Source organism: Protopterus annectens, chromosome 9.part0, assembly GCF_019279795.1.
Source record: "Protopterus annectens isolate FY-2018-M chromosome 9.part0, PAN1.0, whole genome shotgun sequence".
Lineage (NCBI taxonomy): Eukaryota > Metazoa > Chordata > Ceratodontiformes > Protopteridae > Protopterus > Protopterus annectens.
This window is the reverse complement of record NC_056743.1, coordinates 909,076,788-909,101,063: the sequence shown is the minus strand read 5'-3', so window position 1 is coordinate 909,101,063 and position 24,276 is coordinate 909,076,788. Positions and strand designations below refer to the sequence as shown.

At 38.5% G+C, this 24,276-nt stretch overlaps 2 protein-coding genes across 3 annotated transcripts in view; one reads left to right on the top strand and one right to left on the bottom strand.

Annotated features, from left to right (window-relative positions):
* LOC122811659 (G-protein coupled receptor 182-like) overlaps positions 1 to 24,276 on the bottom strand; it is a 90,483-nt gene that overhangs the window by 8,379 nt on the left and 57,828 nt on the right. The window lies entirely within an intron of this gene.
* ZBTB39 (zinc finger and BTB domain containing 39) overlaps positions 1 to 24,276 on the top strand; it is a 614,376-nt gene that overhangs the window by 568,554 nt on the left and 21,546 nt on the right. The window lies entirely within an intron of this gene.

Sequence of the window (24,276 nt, the reverse complement as noted above, 5' to 3'; positions counted from 1 at the left end):
CACTTTATTGACATTAATAGCTTTGGTGATCCCAGCAGCTTGCTTTCACATCAAGAAGGTCATGCCAGTGCAACTTAATCCTATTTATTATCTGTTTGTAAGTGATGTTTATCAAGGGAGTACACAAAGTCTACTTGGAGTTTAGCAAGACTTCTGACTTTATCTCTCATAACAGATTAGTAGGACAACTGAGGCATAGTGGGAGTTGGACACTGCTTTCTCAGGTGATTAATGAAACAGGCCAAAGAGCAGAATGCAGCATGTGATAGTAAAGATGGCAGTGACATCCACAAAGAGAAAGAGACTAGAGTGACTGGCAGAGTGCCACAATGGTCAGTCCTTGTTTAACAATTTTTTTTTTTTTATGGACATTAGTCAAAGACTGAAAAAGTAAGATTGGTGCAATTATTACAGATGGTTGTCCCTACTAGGGAATGACAAAAACTTACCTTATAGCAAAATGGGAAGTGAATCATTGCATAGGTGTGCAATATGCTGTATTTCATGGAGAGGCAGTAGATCCAGGAAGGACTTTAGGCAGTATATACACTGGAAAAGTGAAGATGGAGGGCATAAGTGCCACAGTAAATTCCAAAATTCATGTCTGAGTGGGTTATGAAAGGGTTAGCAGACTGTTGGGTTAGATTACTAAAGGCTTGGATTCGAGAGATATACTAAATTCACACTGTCCTTTAACAGAGCACTATTGAAATGCACCCTTGTATTGTCTTCAACTGCACAGATTGTGAAACATTGATTTGCAATATTTTTCTGTCCCTTAAAATGTAGTGAACTTTTATACAAATTGTAAATAATGTATATTTCTATTGTGGGGAAGCTGTGAACATATTACCAAGTTAAATAAGAAAGCTATTGATGTAAGCAGAACTATAAACCTCAGAAATGTTATATAAATATCTTTTTTTTTTTCAAATTTACATCTGTTTGATGGAGGTGATCAGTGTGTAAAGAACACATTGATAATCAGTGGATTATTCCCTCCCTGTGGTGTATGGAGGGTTTATCATCTGAAAAAAGGAGTAGACTTTATCTAGAAAAAACATGTCATATTATGAACCATTGTCTGCATGATGGCAAACAAAAATTACACCTAAGTTTTTCTGGTTATATTTATTAATCAATAGCCACTTGGGATAACATCCAAGACAAACTAATAAAATAAAAAAACAAAAAATGGATGTTGCAAGAATTTGGTCAACACATGACACGCTCCTTATTTGTAAAAGCCATTAAAAACTCCAATTAATTGTTAAACACTTTTGACCCTCAAATTACATGGGACTTCCTCAGAACAAGTCTGTTCTACCCAACGAGTTGTATTTATTCATCCATATTGACTTAAAACGTATATTATGACTGTCTAAAGGAAGATAAATAATTCCTCTGTAATAGGTAAAAAAGTGTCACACATTACACAGTACTAAATCAGATTGTTTTGTGTATATATAAAAAATGTTCTATTTAGAACCACCTTTGAGTAAAATAGAATACTAATACAATTACTATCTTTAACATTTGGCATGTTTTATTTTTAATACACTAATAATTGATAAGGAATCATTCAAACAGGTGGGGAGTCAGTATTAAGTTTTAATTGCCTCCAAAGCTCCCTCTCTTCTAAATATTCTTCTTGTGGACCTCCCCTATGGTTCTTGCTAATTCTTTCAATAACTGTGAATAAAAAAGTGAGGTCAAGTGGGTGTTTACATGCTTAAAAAGTACATTCAAAGTCCACTGATTTTTATATCTAATAAATGCTTATATATTCTCTCACAGAAGCTCCTTTTTTTAGCCTTCACTATGTAAAATGCTATGCATTTTGGATAAATTGCAGCATATATCACCCCATCTGTTCTGCAGTTGTAGTAACCCAAACGTTTTAGTTTGTTAAAATTGTGTATATAAATTTCACTCCCTTCTAAAGTATGTGGGCATTGAGTACACATATTACACTTATAAGTCCCTGTAATTGCCCTTGATAAATTAAAATTATCTGTTTCATTTTCCACCATTTTAACATTGATATCTCTGCAGTATACAAACTTAGGCACACTCCCTGGTATTTGTTTCAGATCATTACCGTGTGCAAATATTTTCCAATTCTTAAAAATAATGTCTCAGCCTTACTGTCCCTAGTGTAAGTCAGTACCATAGCTCTGTTAAAACTTGGTTGTTCAATATTGTGATCTCTGTGAACCAAACACATGCCCTTTTTACCAATTAAGGTAGTATAAAAAACATTTTCACTTTTAGTTCTAACCTTACCGTTTTAGACATTAACAAAATCCAGAAATCTCAGTGTATACTTATTTGTAGTGGGGTTTCCCAGTTAATGGAGGAAAAGTTGAAGTAATCCAAGAGGATAGTGTTAGGTTCTATGGTGAGGGTGCCTCATGGTCTGCAATTTCATAGAGGAGATATAGCAGTTGTTTTTTTTTTTTTTTTTTTTACATAAGATGAATGTGAGTGGTTTTAGGTCATTGTCCTGTATTATGAGTCTGAAGACTTAATGGTTTCACAGGAACATAGATGCACTCCCATCAGCTGCAACATCCAGTTTGGTATAGAATCTAAAGGAGTGGTAGGCATTAAAACACTGAACTGCAGGTGTCCTTTCATGCTTCTGAAACTATGTGCCAGGAACTATACCTATATCAATATTTTCAAGGATTAGGAATGCCTGTAAAGGATGAAACCTTTTATTTAGGCTTCTAGCATTGAGCAGTCTTACTTCTATATGGTTTTATTTGTGGTTGGCTATTTGGGTAATATGAATAGACTGACCTTGTTTAAAAAGGCACTGTGAGGAAAGAGATACAGACCATCCCTGTCAAAGCAGCAGTGGTCATCAACCATCTCATTCCAAGCTGATATATACTGAATCACCCTGGAATAATACAAGCAGTTAAGGCAAAAATTAACGTCAATTAGCTTTTTTTTTTGTATTGCATCATAATTCTTGGCAATGGTAGAATACTACTCAATAATAATTTCACTCCCATTCCAAATGCATATTCCTAGAACTCCATCATGTCCCTCTTCATATGATCCAAGTATCTCAAGTCATTCACTCCCCTGTGCATAATATCAGGTCACATCTGTACTTGGGGGTGAAGGGAATTTAGGACCTTTGTGATGTGACATCCTGGTACCCGAAAGGCAACTGACCATTACCCTCTCTTTGTTAATCCTGATGAGTGGAGCATGTGTGTGTCTAAGTGTACTGCCATTTATAACCAGGATGTTGCCAGACGAACTAGACTGGTCATGTTGCCTTAAGGGCTTCTGTGTATTAGTTATGTGATGTCAGTTAGTGTCTGTATTTCCTATAGTGTTAGGATGAGCTGTATACTGGATACAAGTTGTTGATACTGGGTTGTATGCAGAAGGTACATTTGAGAATTTAGGCTAATGCCTAGTTTTCTGAGTCCTTGAAGGATTTGATAAGACAGCCTAAGGCAGCCAAGAGTTGCATAGGTATGGATGGGGATAAGACAATGTTAAGCTTATTGCATGTAGATGGCTGAGACAGGGATGCCTCCAGATAAATTAAATATTTATACCTTTCAAAAATAAAGTCCTTTGAGTTTAGCAGGAGTATATTATCAGTGACCGTGATGCAATTCTTACACTGCCTCAGGATACCATACGTCATAAGGTCGGGAATGGGAAGCGAATGTGGACTCCACATGATGATCAGCGCTACTAGATTTAAAGTAAGTGAGGTTCTAAAGAAAGGCTGTGGAAACATTAGAGTTACAAAAGTTAGCAGGACTGGTTTATTCTAGAGAATAATGTAGTTGTTAATGCTTTTAGTAACAGATGTACCTTTATTTGTGTGTTTCTGTTTCAATGTCTGTGTATGACGTGGAAATCGACAATAATAATGTGTGATCAGGTGAGTGATTGAGACCAGGCTGCTTTTGTTATAAATACAGACCAACAGAGAACTGTTAGTCATCTGGAATCCAAGTAGTTATTTAGTTCTGGCCCGTTCTCTTTACCATCTGAAGTGGGAAAGAGGAGGTCTAGATAGTTGCCTGACAGAGTTAGAGGTTATGGAGTATATGTTCTCTCAATATCTGGGGAATCTATAACTACCCAAGTAGATACACAACTCTACAGGTGCTGTTTTGAGTGTGATTAAGAGTGTCCAAGTGCGCTTCCGTAAGCAAAGAAATCACAAGAAATCAGGACAAGAAATTAGGGAAACTGTGGCACATACGGTCTTATTTTTGTTTTCCCTTTTTATTTCTTTTTTAGAGAAAGTTCAGAGGTCATAGTGAGGCATGGGGTCTGGAAGTTGATACTTCTTAGAAGATTTAATGTTTTAAATGTGCCCAACTGAGTAGCTGTTTATTCACGCAAGGGAAGTGAAAGTCATGCACATCTTTGCAAGACTGTTATGACCACCGTGGCTGGAGGAGGAAAGTGGTAACTAAACTAAATCAGAACTTTAAGTTTGGGATGAATAATACAAATCACTGGATTCCATTATCTCAGCTGGTTGAATCTGAGTGCATTTATGTGCAAAGGAGCTGCATTCTTTAAAAGCAAAGGGTTTTCGTCTGTGTCCAGACAGAAAAAAAAACAGGGAGTTGTTAAGCTCATAACAAAATTAAGTAAGAAATTTAGATGGCCATTCGACAACTGACAACTTATTCACTTTACACTGAAGGACAGTTTTCTGTTTGGACTGGCCACTTGGGAAATATCTTGATACTGATGCTAAAGACGGTTAGGCCGTGATTTTGTTTTTAACTGATTACTTGATTCTCCTAGAGAGACAACAGTGGTCTAACAGCGTAAGCGTTTCTAGTTAGTCACGCGAGGTAAAACTTCTGGTGCTACAGTAAGCCTGACAGAAGAAGCCTAAAGGTTTAAATCTGTCAGAAGTTGTTTTGTGATTCATGTTACTATCCATGTTAAATTATTAGCTGTTAAAGAAGCACAGCTTTATCATTTTGCTATGACAGCTATCTGTTAAATGATGAAATAGTGCAATGTTTCTATCCGTACTGAGAGCACTTTGTGAGTCCTCCTCATTGAAATGTTATGAGGTGAGTAGGGTTAGAAAGCTCGCACTAATATAGCTACTCAGACAGATTTTGAGTTTGTTGGCTTGAAATATGATAGTAACAACTTTGGTTTTGAAACAGGGCTAGTGAATTCCCCTTTGCCATCAGTGATTAGTATTGCCAGACCTAAATAGCAATTAAATATGTATCATGTACAATGGGATGTAAATGTGCTGGATGTACAGGAACCAAGCCTACATGGTAAATGTAGTAAGTGCACCCATGAAGAAGTGTTGGTCTGTGATATAGTTTCCCAGACAGAATACAAACCAGATCTTAGGGGTCTGATAGCATTTTATTATTTCTAAGCACACCTCTCAGCTGCCTAGGGTTTTATACAATGGCCACATATTTTTGGACTAATACATGTAAAATTTGTGATTTTCTGGCAAATCACAGCAGATTGAAGTCACTAATTTATGACATACATTTGAGTTCCAGATTTCATATCCTTCACAAATATATGCAAATGCAAAGCCTATCATTCCAGCAGCTTTTACATTTACAAGAGCAATATTTAAAATTTGTCCCTGATTTTGGGCCTTTTTCCCCTCGTTATCTTAAGCCCTGTCCAGATTTCTTGTCTTAGAAGTTGAAGAGGGATCTCACTCCAACAAAAGTAGTAAAGGAAGATGACTTTGGGAGTGTATCAGATAAACTTTATTCTTTATCAGCTAAACTTTATTCTTTAAGAACAAATGGTGCTTCACCCACAGAAACCCAACAACTTTCTCAGAGAATAGATAAAAATACTGTTTGGGGTACATCAATGCATTCTAACTTTACTATAAATTTTGCAATTAATCTCAACAGCATTTAGGAAGCTCACAGTTAAGAATCTCCTGTTTAATCGGGACAAGTTTCCTCTGAGCCATATTGAGAAATGGATTACAGGAGATATTAAATATCTTTTGGTAACCTTAATAAGGTAGTGGGGGTGTTGTAACAATTATAAATGTGTAAAGTTCATGTACTACAACACACAAATTTAAATCTTACATTTTTTGGATTTACACTTGATTATGAATAAGGACTCCACTGATATGGAAAAAGTTATGAGACATACTTTGGTTACATAATTTACCACCGAACATTCCTGGCTATGTCATAACTTCAGTTAAAAATAGATCAGGAGAGGTTGTTTCAATGACTATAGTGCAGATTCAATAAAGCCTACATGGGCCGCTAAAACCATGTGCGCACATTTTTGTATTCAGTAAGCAGCTCTACATGCCATGTAGAGCTCCACAGATACGGCAAACATTGTGGCATGCTAATTACAGTATAAGCAGATAAATCGTATGCTAATCAACCAATCTATGATGGAGGAGCTATTCAACAAGCTGTAAAGCAATCATGTAGACTCAGTGCTGGTTTTTCCTGCAAATTCCAAAACTTATTGGAATACAGCCACCGAAACTAAGCTACATGGAAAGAATGTTAGGGTTACTGTTGCTCTTATTCATGTGTGTGCGCAGCAAGCCCATGTCTATGCTGCTGCTGCTGCTAATAGGCCTTGGCCAAGAAGAAGAAGGGTTTTTAGACCCTATTTAACATTTCATAATCTGCATGAGGTGGAAATTATAGAATACTACAGGGTGGATAGAGATACACTACAGGAGCTCTGCAACCTCTGTCGTCCTCAACTGAGACCAAGGGCAAATCGAGGGGAACCAATACCAATGGAGACTAAAGTATGTGTAGCACTTAGAATTTTAGCTACAGGAACCTTCCAGAGACCAATAGGGGACATGCTGGGGCCATAACAGGCATCACCAATTCCTGAATGCAACATGCCAGTGAGTACATATATTTTCCACGTACAGTTGAGGACAGAGCCAAAACTATGCAGGAGTTCTACCCTGTAGCACACTACCCTGAAGTCCTGGGTGCCATAGACTGCATACATGTAGAAATCAAAGCACCGCCAGGGGGAGAGGGAAGGGTGTACATAAATAGAAGGGGCTACCACTCTATTAACTGTCAGGTCACGTGTAATGCTAAGGGAATCATCCTGAATGTGTGTGCTGGCTACCAGACAGTTACCATGACTCACATATCTGGCACATCTCTCAACTATATGAGATGTTTACTAGGGGGGATATACCACAGGGTCATTTATTGGGGAATACAGGTTATGCACTGGAACCATGGCTGATGACACATGTCAGAAATGCGCACACACTCCAACTGAAGAACACTATAATGAGGCACATGCTCAAACAAGAAATATCATAGAGTGTGTGTTTGGGCTGTTGCAGTCATGGTTCCAGTGCCTAGATATATCTGGGGGAACCCTGCAATACAATCCCCATTCATGTACTGAAATATTCACTGTCTATGCCATCTCCACAACATTATCCTGAGAAAACAGCTTCAGCAGGTACTGCAAGGGGAAGGGCCACACATCCTACTATCACTGGCAAGGTCACCACAACCACACATAGGTGAGGAGTCAGAGGAGTAACCACTAGCCACTGTGGCTGTAGGCAGATGTAGACATGCACAATATGGCCTCACACTGGCCAAGAAGCAGTGGCTAGCACACATGCTCACTACCTAAGGAGCTGAAACCTTCATCCTACACATATACATACAGTAACATTGATGCCAAACAACGCTCACAACCTTCATTTACCCATGTGATGGCTGGCTGTGTACTGCTAGCGTCAGACAAAGTCAGCCCTGAACTAAAACTGTTGCAACTTCTGGATTTCCAAGGTACGTGTTAAACCTGGAATAGAAAAAAATGTCTAAGAATACAAATGAATGGCATGTCCTCGCATACTGTTACTTGGTAATGTAAGTAAGTATAAGGTAGGTGATTTTTTACCGCATTTGCATCAATATGTGAATACGTGTCCTCTATCAAGTAATAGGCCTTGTGTCTAAAATATATAGATTTTCAATGATGTCTGCATTTTGGCCTCATATGTTTGTAATGGAAAATCATTGAGTGAAGTTAGAAAATAATGACACACATTTCACTTTCAGACTTCATATCCCCCAGAACAAACATAAATATAGTAATGCAAAACCGGTTATTCCATCAACTGTTTGTAAGACCATTAAAGTTTGTAAGACCACAATGTTTAGAAACTCTCTCCATTGTTGGACCTTTGTTACACATTTATTTATGGCTTGGTCCAACTTTGTTAGTCCAGCATTTTGTCAGGGATGTACACATTACAAAACCTTTATGAAAGCAGTAAAATTTGCAAAACAACATCACAAAGACAGATATACTAAGCACTAAGTCATCTATGCACCCTGAGCATCAGACAAAAGACTTATGTATCCCTGAGTACACTGGATACTTATGTATCCCTGAATCCAAAAGATAAAAAACAAGGATATGGCACTGTTATCATCATTTGCACATTGTGTGGAGGGTAAGAAGCCTAGGCTGTCACAAAAGCTAGTGAGTGCATGTGGGTAAGTAAGAGAAACAAGCAGATATGTGAATAAGGTATCAAATGGCCACTGAGACAGAATGAGCTTTAAGACTCATGACTGACCCATTTAGCTGTTATGTGTGTGTGTCTGTATGGGTACTCCAAGTGAAATTGGTGTGTGAGTGTCTGCAAGAGCACAGCCAAGCAATGTGATAGCTCTATGTCCTGGTATGCTGAATAGGTGTGAGCTGCACATGGTAGAGGTGATAGTTCATCATCATCGTCCCTGACCCCCGAGAACTGGCTGTGCCAGGAGGTGCACTGGAACATCCAAGCCCACGGTCAGATGCACTGCAGCTACTTGAATGTGACTAATGTCTGTCAGATGAGTTCTACTCATGAGAACACCTAGGGCCACAATCCCATGGCTTACCACATCTGGGTGTGGACACTTTAACCACTGACAGAGCAGTGGAAATAGTGCCACTAAGAGAGTGTGATTGGGCACAGCCAAGTTGGCTAACAGATGATGTGGCCTACCTGTGCCCACATGGATGCCCACCCCACTTCTAGCAGATGTTCCATCACAGACACTGCCTATTCCAAAGTGTCATTCGTCTGATCCATTGAACTGGCAACACAGTGGAGACACTCACACATGTTAGCCTGTGCCACATCTACAACCCTAAGCATTTCCTCCAAGGCCTTATTGGAACATGCTTACACCTCCATGACAGTCCTAAACATAAGTCAAGTGGCACAGAAAGACACACCTGGAACAGGTGGAGGATGGACAGCAGGCCTCCTCCGAGCAACCCAAACAACCCTCTTGTGTGGCACCTGACCCACACTTTGGCTATGGCTAAAGTCAACAGGCACTGAAGCCACAGTAACCACACTACCCTAATCAAATGTCTCACCCTCCACCTGAGGGTTCACTGGAATGGGATTGTGTAGGCCTAGTGGCTGTATACAATAAAATTACAGGGGATGACTGAAGGCCAACCTCAGTGTTAGATTCACCTCTGCACTCCCCAACTGTTCCTGTGTTTGGCCACCATCATCATCAGAGTCTGCTGATACTCTGACATCAGGTGGTAGGAGTCCTACACTTCCACTATCATGATGACCTGTGCTAATAAGCAACAAACAAAATAAAGAAATTGATAGCTACACTACTACAATTCAACATATACAAACTAACACTGGTGCCACTATCACAGATGGTACAGCAATACACACACAGTCCTGACACTCACCTCATATGAATAATTGGATATTTCTGTGAAATGCTTATCAGTACTGAAATAAAAATGTTTGGTTTAACATATGCAGATGACTCCATACTTGCTAGGGAGGATGGTCCTGGAAGAAGTTAACCAAAATGTAAGGACACCATCATCACAATAACAATAACACAGGAGGGAAATTGTGGGCTTTGTATGTCCATTAATAATACATTTAAATGAAACTCGGATGATACATTCACCCCAAGCCCATGTGTAATGAACCAGAATGTGTTGTTAACAGTATCAATCTATAACTAGTCCCCCCCAAAAAAATATTAAACCAACTTAAGTATTGCTTTCAATATTTTACTATACAAGAAATATTTAAAAATTGACATAGGTAAGCCTACCCAGAAGCTCCTGCTGGGACATACTTGTCCTCCCTGAAACAGCATCACCAACATCAATCACAAGCTGTTGTGCACTTTCCACTGAGCTCTCTGGATCCTTGACAGCGGATAGGAACTCTGCATTTGGTGCCATTGCTAATGCTGTAGCAGCCCCCTCCAGTAGCCAGATGACCACAGACCACTGCAGCTGCTCTCCTCTAGGCAGATGAAATCATGTCAGTGACCCTATGATACACCTGATCATATGTCCTGCTGCAACAGTGTTTACATCGTTCACAATCTGGTTCCAAATTTGCATTCTTCCAGACATATCCCCATGTCCTCTCTCATGCAGAAAGTCACCATGCTGACAAAATGCTTGGATGATGACATCATTTTCATGGTCACTGAAAGGGGGGGGCGGTTGCAGGGATTGGAACACTTAGGTGCCATAGTCCTAGGTGACCTAAAACACAAAAGAAGGATACTAAACATAAATATCACATAAATAAAAGTCCTGCTTAGATATAACACATATTATTAGTTTTTCAATATTACCCACTGGAGAAAAAAACTTTCAAGTTATTCAAATATAAAAAAGGGTTATGTGGTTGTAACGTATCACAGTCACATCCAAACAATTGATTTAAAACAAGGAGTAACAATAGCAAAGCAAACCTCTGTATAAACATTTTGGTTGTAGCAACACAGAGATGGAACTTGGCTCCCCCCCACCTCCAAAACAACAGGCAAATGACATTTGTATACCAAACAAAGGAATAAAACATCGCTGAATCATTTTAAATGCTATCAAACAAACTGTCCCAAAAACATGTACACATTTACCACATCATATCTGTTTTTAAGCAATTACCAGTCACCTACAAGTTGCCAGCACTCCCCTAGAGGTGTCTATAAGCCAGCCTAGAAGGCTAACATCCCTCTGTCATTGACAAGATAGGACATTTACATTTCACTGAAATAACAATAAAAGGGTGTAAAGAGAAACAGTTCCAACATTAACACTTGTGATAAAAGTTAAATAAGGCTGTGCAACTGAGAAAGTAAAATGCCCTGACAAAAATGGCTATGCCATCAGTAAACACACACACACACACACACACACACACACACACACACACACACACATATATATATATATATATATATATATATATATATAATATATATATATATATATATATATATATATATGTATATATACATATATATATATATATATATATATATATATAGGTCTACTTCATTTAATTGAAAACTCATTTCACTGAAGCTCATTTTGCTGAAAACTCATTTGACTGAAACTCAGCTGCCTAAGCACAATTCACTCAAAGCTCACATTGGTGGGTGTGGGGGGTGTAGCCCCCCACCTATTTTAAACATTGTAAACCATATACATGGATACTTACAAGTCAAATGAATAACTCTTTCCAGAAGACAATATATACTCAAACTATGTGGAGGGGTTATGCCCCTCACATCCGCTTACTATATATACTAACTCCGGGATTACACTACAGTGGGGAACAGGCCATATACCTTTCAACTAAATGAGTTTCAGTCAATTGAGTTTTTAATGAAGTGAGCTTTCAGTGAATTATGCTTAGGCATATATATATATATATATATATATATATATATATTTTTTTTTTTCCCCTAGTGGCATGTGAGCTATCCAGTATATAACTGAAAAATGCAATCAGACCTTATCACTAGTCTTCTCTGCAGATAAATCCAAAGTAACAGCAGTCTTCTTCTGTGTTATCCACATAAACAAGTCTCCTCATCTTCAGGTTTCGTAGCTACATGGTTACCTTTTTATCAAGTAGATTCAGACCTGTGAGCATGGTGAAGATGCAAATGAGATGCAGACTCATTAGAACTGCTGAATACCAAATTCTGGGCTCCGTCTATCAGATGTAAACATAGTGCAGACACTCCCTTATAGTTTCTTGCTAATGAATTGCAACTGTGAGTGATTACTGATAGGGAGAAGGAAAACACAACAGCAATTCAGACACCTTACCTCTAGTGGATGTGCCAGCTAGGCTAGACTTAGAAAGTGTAGAAGTAAGTGTATCAAGGTTTTAAATGTAACAAGCAGCACACATTTCATTGTTTCTGATCAGTAATATCCAACCCCTGCATTTGTTCAAAACTGTATATTATTGTCATTTAATATTCTCACACTTTTAAGGAAAATGATGCAAAATGTCTTACAGACTGCATGTCTCAGATTTCTGCTCAGATAAGACAGATCTGCATTTCTGCAAACAGTCATAAATGGTTGTGTGATCTATCATTGCACTACATCTGAAATTAAAACATGTGCAAGCAACTCAGAAGTGAACAAGTGCCATATGTCTTGTTAATGCTGTGGATGATATTGGACTTGCTTCCATGCACAATGATTTTCATTCTCTGTTGCAAAGCTATTTCTGCGACAAAGAGGAATAAGGCACTCTTACTGTGTTTTGAATGTTCATTGATGCAAGAGTTCCGGGCTTGTGTAAAAATCATTCATGTGTACTAACATATATTTTGTGGTGGTCTTTACTTCAAGTCCTTATGCAAATATGCATACACACATCATGAAGCAGAGTCCTTCCATGAGCCTATGCAAGACATCCCCAGACCACTGCATGTGTCATTGCTAATTCTGTTGTGGTGTGATGCACATCACATATGGACAGTACCAGACTGTAATGCAATTCAACAAATATACACATATGCACAATAGTCTTACAATCTTCCATAATATACATATAGCCATTTTTACTTTCATTTTATAATAATGGCAAGGATTTCATGTGATGTTGGCTATCAGCCTAATAGTCTCCTATGACCCTATTTTCACTTGACATGTTAATGTTGCCATCATTGACATATGCTATATTGAGGTGTGGATGAACAGTATGTCTATGAGAGGTTATTACAATCTGTGATGTGAGCTAATGTATTGATGGCCATTGTTGTCATTATGCTATTTGCTCCTTCTTCAACAGCTGTAGTAATATGCCCCTGAGAATTGTTGACATAGGTTCATGGTTTCATAGGAGGTTACTAGGCTAGTGGAACTACAGCTCTTACAAGCCTAGCCATGTTTATCACAAGTAGCACCAATTGTCATTATTAGGTGGATGTAATTTGCAAAGTGAGTCTATGGTCAACACAGACTACCTCTGTCCATGAGGGACATGGGTGTCACCCCCAGGGTGAATTTGTGGTCTCCCATCCATTTATCTAGGTTGCACTTGAATAGGGTCAGTGAGGACCTCTGCTTCACATTATTTGGAAGTTTATTCCACAGGAGTGGCAGTCTCTGGGAGATATATCTGTCTCTCAAGCATGTACTGTTAATGTCACAGGCTAGGTTAAGATCCCTATAATGAGTGACTCTTGTGCCATTAGATTTACTGATGTGCAGCATTTCCATCAGTGCAGGGTCAGAGCCTGCCCTGTAGGCTAGGCACAAGTCACCTCTCAGAAACCAATAAGATCCCGAGTACAGTGATGGGGCTTTCAGTCTATCCATATACATCATGGGGCATGATTTGGAGGTCCTGTATTTTCTTGTTGAGAAACCCCTGTGGTCTCTCCAGCTGCTACAGGTGTCTGGCAAGGTACATGCTAAAGGGAGCACTGTACTCTATTAATGTTCTGCTGAGGGTCAAGTACAGTGGTGTTATAACATGCTCTGACCTGGAATCGATGTCCTTACTTATGAGGTGCATGACATAGAAAACTTTCTTACCACAGGGGAAAATTGTTGGTCAAAGGTCAGACTGCTATTTACTTGTGCTCCCAGGTCTCACAACACTGGGTTGGGGCTTAGGGGATGTGTTTTCAGTACTGTAATAGGGAGGAATTCCATTTTGCCAAAGGCAATAATAATGGCACTTTTTGTATTTAGTTGTAGACAGTGGCTTTGGCACCAGTCATTTGTCTGTGTTAGCCCCTCCTGTAATATGTTAACATCATTAATGGACTCAATAATTGCACCCAATTTGCAAGCATCAGCAAACTTGATAAGCCAAAGGCCATCTACTGTAACCTGGACTTCCAAAATGTAGATTCTGAACAGTAAAGGCCCGATCACAGATCCTTGTGGTACACCACTGATGATCACTGTACTGGTAGAGGTTGAGTCACCAACTTTGACACTATGTGTTTTGTTTGTGAGCCAATTGGCTATCCATTGAGTGGCATAAGGATTAATCCCAGCTGGGAGAGTTTCTCAGTGATACTTTAGTGGGGGATTGTGTCAAAAGCCTTGGCCAGGTCAATGCACTCTCTTACCTTTATTTGGGTCTTTGGTGACTTTCTCAAAGAAGTATACTAGGTTTAATAAGCACTGTATACCCTTACCAAAGCCAAATTGGTTTGGGTCTAGAATTTGAAGGTCACCTATGTCCTTGTTGATAATGTCCGTGATGATTCTTTTCATGGCCTTGCAGATGAGACTGGTTAGACTTATAAGCCTATAGTTCCCAGGGTCAGTTGATGCCCCCTTTGTACAAGGAGATTAGTGTTGCTGTTTTCCATGTGCTGAAACAAAGCCAGTTCTCAGGCTATGGTTAAAGAGGCCTCTAATTTGGTGTGCTAGGTACTGCTTTAGATAGCTTAGTAAGCAACCAGGAATGTTATCTGGTACCACTGAGCCATGTTTTAGCCTCGGAGAATGCAGATATGACCTGATCTCTAAAGATACAAGGGAAAGGACTGTTGTCAGGTATGCTTTGCAGTATGACCTGTGGGTTCAGGGAGTGAAGTTTTCACCAAATCTGTCAGCTAGCAGGTTAGGAATTTCTTCTAGTGCAGCTTCATGTTTGGACTCCTAGCATTAAGCAGCAGAACCTTGAGTTTGCCTCCAGTGGAATTTTTTACATCAGAATTTTTGTTGCTTTGACATTGCCTAAAAAAGGCACTATGTGGGAGGCAAGTGCCTTTGCCAGTATCTGACAGCCTAGTAGACACAGGTGCAGACCATCTCTGGCAAAACAGCATGGCCTATCAACCATCTCATTCCAAGCGGAGAGATACTGGATCCCCCCTGGATTAACACCAGAAGCTAAGCCAATTGTTGATGTCGATCATTTCATGTTTATACTGCAGCATCATCCTGGGTGACAGTACATTCTACATATACATTCACTGTGCAGCCCGTATTGCACAGTGTTTATATGTGATTAGTGTTTATGCTACAACTGTCTTTATTGACATGGCCTCATCTACTGTACATTACCATGTTTCACCTGTTCTCTTTCCCTGTGTTCATTCCTACAAGTCATCTGTGTGTCCCTATGCAATACACAGACTTCCCCTGATCTTTATTTATAATGCAGGCTATGTAACATTAGTGATCATTTACACAATCTTTTGTTCAGTATGCCTGGAACAGGTTTCCCCTATACTCTGCAGAATATATACTGTCATGTAATGTGTTGCAAATATATAGATTGCTGTATTAATAACACAGGTAATCATTGTGGCACTTCACACAAACACGCAAACCTTGTTTGCGCATAGGTAAACAGGTTTACGTGTCTGCTGCTGTCCGTGTTGCTTTGCATGGTTTCCTAGCCAGCAACAGTGTTGCTAGCAATGAAACCGCATTTGTTTATGTTTAAACATGGTGCGTGGTATGAATATGCAATTTGCACTGCTGTTTGCCAAGCAAACACATGAGTTTATTGACTCTCCAGATAAATTTATTTATATATACTAGCACCTTGATGCATCTGTTAGGAATAACTGCTGAACGTCCGAAATTATATCAGTTAACATTACCGTGGGCAAACAAAATATAATAGTAAGTATTTTTATGAAAGCCTGACATTATTATTAAATGAACAACTGGTGATCAAAACAAATGTCTGACACTGCCTGACTTCTGTCCCTGATATCTTGTATGGTGACCTTTGTGCTCCTTGCTCCATTGGGACACTTTTGTTTCTCCTAAACTCTTGGGAAATAGCCTTCTTGAACCCTTATTATTAAACTGTGGTTATCATCAATACTATAGATTTTGGCACTAAATAATATCTTATACATTGTTTTCAGCAGCCAGATGTTAACATATTAACCATGTGTGTGCTGTGACCTTTGGGACCTTCAGATCATAGTAGTTTATTTTGGGGTATGATGAAGAGTAAAAAGATTACATCTGGTAGCTGCTAATCAGGTTAACCAATTTTATAGAGGCTGGCACTGGAAATATGATACAGAACTCTCATCAGAAATAGAAGCATAAATAGTTTTTTATTCCAGACTAGATAATATCATTCTAAAGCATGTCCGAGTGGTAAAGGAATATGAGTCAGAGAAAAAAAATATCCTTAGTGGAATAAAACACAGGAATTGTTGGCTAAAGCAAAGAAAAAAACATACTTCTGAGTCCATTTAAAAAAGAAACAAACTTCTGATAGAAGTAAAACTAGATATATGCAAATTTACAGGAAGGTTAGAGGTGAGCTGAAAAGGTCTAAGCAGACTTACTTATACAATATAGTGAGACACATTGAAGGCAAGAAGTCCTTTTATAACTGTATCATGAACTACAATGATGCTACTTTTGTCAGCATTACTCTTAAGGAAAAGGGTAGTACTATAACCAGTACAAAAGGTAAATTAGATTCAGTTCAGGAAAGTGTGATGGAGGGTCTAAGCTGTCCTTTAATTAAAGCAGAGCTGGTGGCTAAGTCACTAAATAAAATCAAAGTTGACTGTGGATAAGGACTAGATCTGCTCAATGGTTATTTTCTATCCAAGATAAGAGATTTGTTGGTACCATGCTTAGTCTATATGTTTTAGATTGCTTTAGATCAAGGTTATGCCCTTCTCTCATTGAAAACTGTGAATATCATGCCCACTTTTAAGGGATGGGTACAGGAGACCCTGGCAATTATAGGCCTGTCTGTTTAGTATTTTAGAAAAATGTTTTCAGAGAATCTTACTGAAAATAATTTTTGAAAACTTCCCATATACTGTGGTCAACAGCCAACATGAGCTCAACTGATGTTGATCTTGTGCCATAAACTTAATTTGATTTTATACATCTGTGGTAACTTAATTTGATCTTATGCACCTATGGTAACTTAATTTGATTTAATATACCCATGGTAACTTAATTTGATTTTATACACCTATGGTAACTTAATTTGATTTTATATACCTATGGTAAATTAATTTGATTTTATACACCTATGGTGACTTAATTTGATTTAATATACCTATGGTAACTTAATTTTGATCTTATGCACCTATAGTAACTTAACTTGATTTTATACATCTATGGTAACTTAATTTGATTTAATATACCTATGGTAACTTAATTTGATTTTATACACCTATGGTAGACATTCTGGATGCTAACCTATTAGAGGATGTTCTCTATATAGATTTATCAAAGGACTTCCATTTGATTATATGTTTAACTGATATATAAACATTAGTATCTTGTAGAGTTAATTTATCAAAAGTATATTAATATTTGGTTAAAATCTTAAGAATCATGTCCTGGAATTAGGAATGCCATAGCTTACATAACAGCTAGGGTATGATACAGCTCTATATTAGGCCTTTTTTGATTATTACATTATGCAGCATCAACTGATTTAGTATGGGTGGAGAAGTTCATTGACAATGCCAAGGTGGCAGCATTGACTGAATTCACAAAAGAAGATCGAGAGCTACACCAGTGTGTCAACAAACTTTTCAAAACTTTTCATATGGACAGACAAAAATAATAAGTTGAAAGTGCAATATTTTACATTTGGGACTACTAATAAAAATCATCTGTAGGCCATTGGACTAAATTCAAGGATGTAGGGGCTAGGGTATGTAGCCATTTGACTTTCAGTAGTAATGTAAATGTAATAGTTAGAAAATGATTTTGTACCATCAAGATAGTTTTGAACACAGTGACATCTAGACACAAAGATGTGCTAGTTCTACTATTTAGATCTATGGTAAGAACCCAAACTAAGTATTTTTATGGCTTTCTTTTACTTATCCTATTATGGAGCTAAACAAACTGGAGAAAATCCGAAAGTACTATATTAGACAAATTTGTTATATGGAAGGCTGGTGTGCCTCAAATTACATTGAATTTATTACAATCATTACTTAGTTCTATAAGTGTTCAAAGGGTGGTCTACCAAGGGCGCCCGCAGGCAGGTGCAAGGGGGTGCACTTGCACCCCCCTGGAATCCGCTGACAAGTTAATCTCTTGATTTAAAAAAAAAAAGATTTTTTTTTTTTTTTTTTTTTAGGCGTTCTTCTTTAAGAAATCCAGTCGCAGGCATGCTGACATCATCGCGCGAAGTTTGCTGTGACATCATCGCGCAGGAGCTGAAATGGACAGTTTAGAGGACCTTACTGACGATGGGACCTTTTCAAACGAACGGGAACTGAAACGGACGGAAGATGGGACCCTTGCGAGCGGGAACGAAGATGGGACGCTTTAGTGGAGCGAGAACTGAAACGGGCAGCTTTAGTAAGGTAGGGGTGTGTGTGTGTGTGTGTGTGTGTGTGTGTGTGTGTGTGTGTGTGTGTGTGTGTGTGTGTGTGTGTGTGTGTGTGTAAAAGTATAGATATATATGCAGTGATTTAAATGAAGAGAATCTTTATCTTTTGACTTACTATTGGAGATTATGTAAATCAAATTGAAATGTGAGCAATGAAACAAAATACATCTCTTTTTGGAGATTTTAATTATCCCTCCGTAAACTTATGAAAGAGATTTTTAGATTTTGCAAATGTTAGCACCTTAGACCAAACAGTCCACTTTCCACCTCAGATTTAAACATTCAAGATGTTGCCTTTACAAACATATCCTCAGCTTCTACTACCCCTCTTGTAACTTCCTTCCTGGTTAAATCTGACAGTCTAGTTATTGACAAATATCAGCTCCTGTTGGAGTTCAGAAATCATATTTGCACTACATGGTTTGTTTTATTTTGCTCACTGCAGGAACTTTCTTGTTTCTTATTGATATAGTCAAGCTCATTTTACTCTTGTCAGTTTTGTGTTTTCACTAGAAATACATCATCTGAATTATTTTGCTCTGAAGATGCTCACTGTGTTACCTGACTACTCATGTAATACTGTCCACAGTACGTGGGCTTAACATGTTATATGTGGGCAGAGCAAGGTACACTGAGTACAAGGTGACACTGTGATGTTTGTTGTACAGAAACAAACAAAACAGTTGTAGATTATACCCAAACATTAGAAAAGCCTCAAAGACATGCATGCAATAATCTAGAAATGAACCAATGAGAAAAGACTATAAGACCAGCTATATTCTGACCACAGTAGTCCAGGTAAAGTGTAAATCATCACAGATACACCAATGACACAGAAAGGAACAGAGAAATGACAATGACAGCCCAGGTCTGTGAGCTAATGTGTTGCTGCAAGAGTGTTAGACAAGTTAGCAAGTATCATGGATTGTTCTTCATAAGGTATAGACAAGTGTGTGAAACTGGTACCTGAGAACTCAATTGCAGAGGTCAGAAAGGAGGACATTCCCTAGTTCTAGAAGTACAACGGAGAACATGGGGCTGTTGCAGAGGTCGTGTTGACAACTTGACGTGTAGTAGAATCTGTATGATGTTATGAACTGACTGCCTGAATTCATTTAAGATAAAGTCAGACTTGAAGATGCAAACAAAGTGATGAGTATGCCCTGATGACAGACCACTATTTTCCTGGATTCTCCCAAAGAATCCTGTGATATATTTGAAATGCTGTGTTGCCTCCTTCCATCCCTTTTCCTACCAAGATGAAAACTGAGGCAGGATAGGGTCTACCTAGGCTTCACACCAGGTTTTACTGAAAATATATTCAGAGCTGTCCATATGAATATCTGTGGAGCTTAGAGGTCAGAAATCTTGAAAACAAAAGCAATACAGGGAAAAAGGTAAGAGATGGTTAATGACTTAAATATACAAAACCGCTTGTTTAAGGAACAGAAATATTTAAAGTAGCAGAAAATAGTTAAAAACTAGTGGATGGTTGTTTAAAATTGGCAAACAAGTACGACATTATGTTCAACAGCAAAGAGTATTGGAATACTGGAGATGGGAGATGGTGAAGGTCTAATTTTAAGAAAGACATGGTAGTTGCTTTCACCTCCACTTCAGGGTACACTCTGAATGGCTGTGATAAAATAGACATTCTAGCAACCTTCACCATAAAGTTCGACTACATTCTTTACGTAAGGCAGGATAACACAAGGAAAAGAGCAGAGAGTTGCTAAACATAGCAACAGATGACCAGTGGGAGGAATGAGGGATTGTGTAAAACTGTCACGAGAACTAAAGGAGGCACACTGCCTGTGGCCATAGGAGAGAAACCCAGCCAGCTGGACCCAAATCAACAAGTGTGAACTTAAGTGACTTGTAATTGCACTGTAGTACATGACACTTTGTGTAGATAATGTTGTTATGAACTGAATTTCATATCTATTTCTTTTTACAGTTTTAAGTTGAAATCATTCATCTTTAAACAATAGTTATTTTGGATTATATTCTGAATATGTAACAAGGGGCTGTTACATGCAATTAACCTGTTTTGTCATGAACCAAGTTTTGCAGACAATGCAACAAAATGTTTATTGTGCTTAACTGTAAAACTGGTGGCATATGTATGCCTCCTGTCATTGTAAACTTTCATACTGTGTGACCCTGAGTAAATCAGTTTACTTATTTGTGTCAACAGGGCATATCCTGTTACCAAAACCGAACAGAAACAAAGAGCAAGTTGACTTTAATGAACCCACCAATCTTATCAATAATATTATGAAGCAAGTTATGATGTATTCTGAACTTCTGCTTTCTTTCTATTTTCCTGAGTTTTAGAAATAACCACAGTACATTTTATGCTTGCTGTTACACTCCACATGACACTACATACCTTTGTTTTCAACTCTAATTATTTCAGTGCTGATACATTTTGATGTAACAAACAAAATTATGATGTCAGGAGCAGACAGCAAGCATGAGCTAATAAGACAAGAACACTGCAAACATAAAAATAGCATGAGCAAGAGAATTATGTTTTGGAAAACAAAACACAAAGCCAAAGCTGCATTTATGAGTGGATATTAAATTCTGTCTAAAGTTATCTCAGCTGCATCAGGAGCTCTTTAAAGCTAGCAGAGAGCTCTGACACCATGTGTATCCCATCCTTGCTATGGCTTATCCTTGGTGAGGTGATTCTCTCACTCTCTCACTCTCTCACTCTCTCTCCTGATTGAATATCTCACCCAGAATGCCTCATGGGGTGTTAAGCACAGAGATCGTCATTTCTATACCTCCTCCTTTCCCCCTACATCATTAAACCCTGCAGGCCTGACTGCTTAGTGAATGTCATATTGAGCGGGACTCTGCAGAAGACTCTCCATGTAAATGAGGATTTTTGTCACTAGGGAAATAAAACAACAATTTCACTGCTTGCTATTAAATATCCTCTGTTTAAGTTCTGAGTCACTGCTTGAATTGCACACGGCTGACATGCAGAGCAATAGAAGGTGACGATTTTAAGAAATTACAGGTCATATAGCCCTGATCAAGAGGGAGAGTCATACATTTTGAACAGCCTCCTGATTTAGACAACTAACACTTGTTAGAAACTGTATAAATCTGAAGCATTTTATTGCTGTATCTTGTACATATAGGCTATTCAGAACCTTAAGGGATTTGCCAGAAACACTGCCTAAAGCAAACACTGCAGCTCATTACTGATTTAATAGAGCAATCAAGGAACAAAGTATGCCATTTAGGCACATTGTGATCATTATTAACAGCATCTATTAAATGTATTTTTCTAATGACTAATATCTGCAAAATAGTCCTTGTGTAGGTGAGATATTAGTAGAAAGCCATTATCTAGATTACAGTATATGGTCATCTGCTAACAAAAAATTACTTGGGCTACTGCATGAAAAATCTAAGTAAGCTAAAGCAACTGCATTGTGTACTACAGTATTATCTGAACATGTCAGACTTATCCCAGGTCCTACAACATATGGTTAGGTGCAGCTTCTTTAAAAACATAAAGGCCCAGTAGAAAAAAAATGGAGTAATGAATTGACTATATCTTAGTTTCTGTAGAATGTCAAGCCCGGGCATCCTCTGTGCGTCTGCATGCAATAACCGTATCAGTGATGTAGCTAAAGCCACCTGTAATTATTAGTGAATACAGTACCTGGGGATACTTGATTTATAGAAAGGACAGAAGTCATACATAGAAGTAGGTCAAGTTGTCATTTTCATGAAAGATAACCTTACATCCAGTCTCTTGAGGTGGATGGTAGAGAATTTGTATTCATCATCCATGTAGGCTACAGCAAAAATCAGGAAAGATGCTTTCATCTACTGAAAATGTAACAAGGATCACAGAGTCATAAGGCTTTCATGGCAAGAATGCATAAAACCAGTTTTATTAAGGGACTTTGATATTCCATAGACCTATCATCCTACAATAGAAGGAATCAGTGAGTGCATTATACATGCTTTCCACTAGATCATCATCATCATCAGCCCCACTTTTTCCTATTTTTGTCTACATGGGGTTGGGGTATCATGTTAACTGTTGCCAACTCTCTCAATTCAGTGCTACACTCTTGCCTTCTTCAGCACTCATGCCTGCCTGTCGCAGATCTTCTTTCACACAGTCCATCCACCTCATTGTAAGACTATTGCTTTGTTTAGGTTTAGTAAATGTCTCAGTGTTTGGGTTATAATGTTTGAAATAAAAGTTGTAAATTAAATCCAACTGCCTGTAATCATTGTAGAACTAAAGCATAAAACAGTATGCACACAGATTTGAACAGTGTCTATGGCAAATGGGGAGAAATAGCCAAGTAATGGGACACTGGAATGGCTGTGTGGGCGGGGCTTGGGGTGGGTGGACTTGGGCGGGGCTGTGTTGGCAGGGGGCGGGGAGAGCTATGTGGGTGGGGCTCTGGGTTTGCACCCCCCTGCAAAAAATCCTGCGGGCTCCCTTGTGGTCTACTTAGGGCTGAAGTATGTGTCCAGCTTGCAGAGCACAGTCTAGGAATAAGAAATAGCAACAGTATGTGTATGGTTATTGACAGACACTACACCTGCACCAGAAGTGTCTTTTAGATATGAGTCTCAGGTGGTTGGAATAAGTTATCAATTGGGATTAAATCTTCAGGAACATTAAAGGAACTTAAAACTCAAACTGGATAGGTCTTTAAGAAGTAGTGTTACAAAGCAAGACAGGCCAGAGAAGTCCTCATCTATGACTCTCACTGAGGTTCTGAGCCCACATCAAACACTGAAACATTGACTAAAGTTAGCAGTAAAGTTTAACCTACCTTTCTGTTGATCTGGGTCAGCTATTTGATACTACTGTTTGAAAAGTAGGCTTGGACTACAAGATTGTTGGGGGAAGCGATACCCCAAGAAGGGCATCAACCTGGTGAAAAGTATGACCAGGAGGATCACCAAAAATGTTGGAGTCTTGGTTTATGGCAAATAACTTAAACCCCTGAACAAATATGCTTATTTGAAGAAAGAGAAGAACAAGGTGGTTTAATATGAAATCAAAGGATGCTATGAGTACAGATGAAATGGAGGTGGCTAGGAAGGAAAAAAGAGGAAGGAAGAGGAGCCATGAGTGGCAAATGAGGTGGCTGCTTTAGGATGAAACACCAATCTGTACATTTTCACTGAAAAGATGTTTAGAATTATGTGAGGTAGGTGGGATGGTATCATGTGCAGCTGCACAGTGACTAGATGCACTTTCAGGTGAACAAGATACGTCACTGTTTCTATCAGTGGTTTCAGGTATTTGGAACTTTGTGCTCGGTATTAATGCTGACTGGAGGCATCGTTGAACATTATATTATTACTTAGAAACAAGCTGTCCTGGACAAAATGTTACTAGCCCAGTTTGCTCCATATAATGACAGTACAGTGATTTACAGCCTTGAAGAACACAAATAATATGAACAACCATCTACTCCAAAATAAATGATACTAACAAGCATGTTGACATAAGGCAGTAATGCTTGCTAGTTTGAGCTCAGATCCTTCTTTAGAACTTAGTATAGTTTAAAAAGCAAATTAAGTTTCCTTTCTAGAGAATTTCTACAACAGCAAGTACA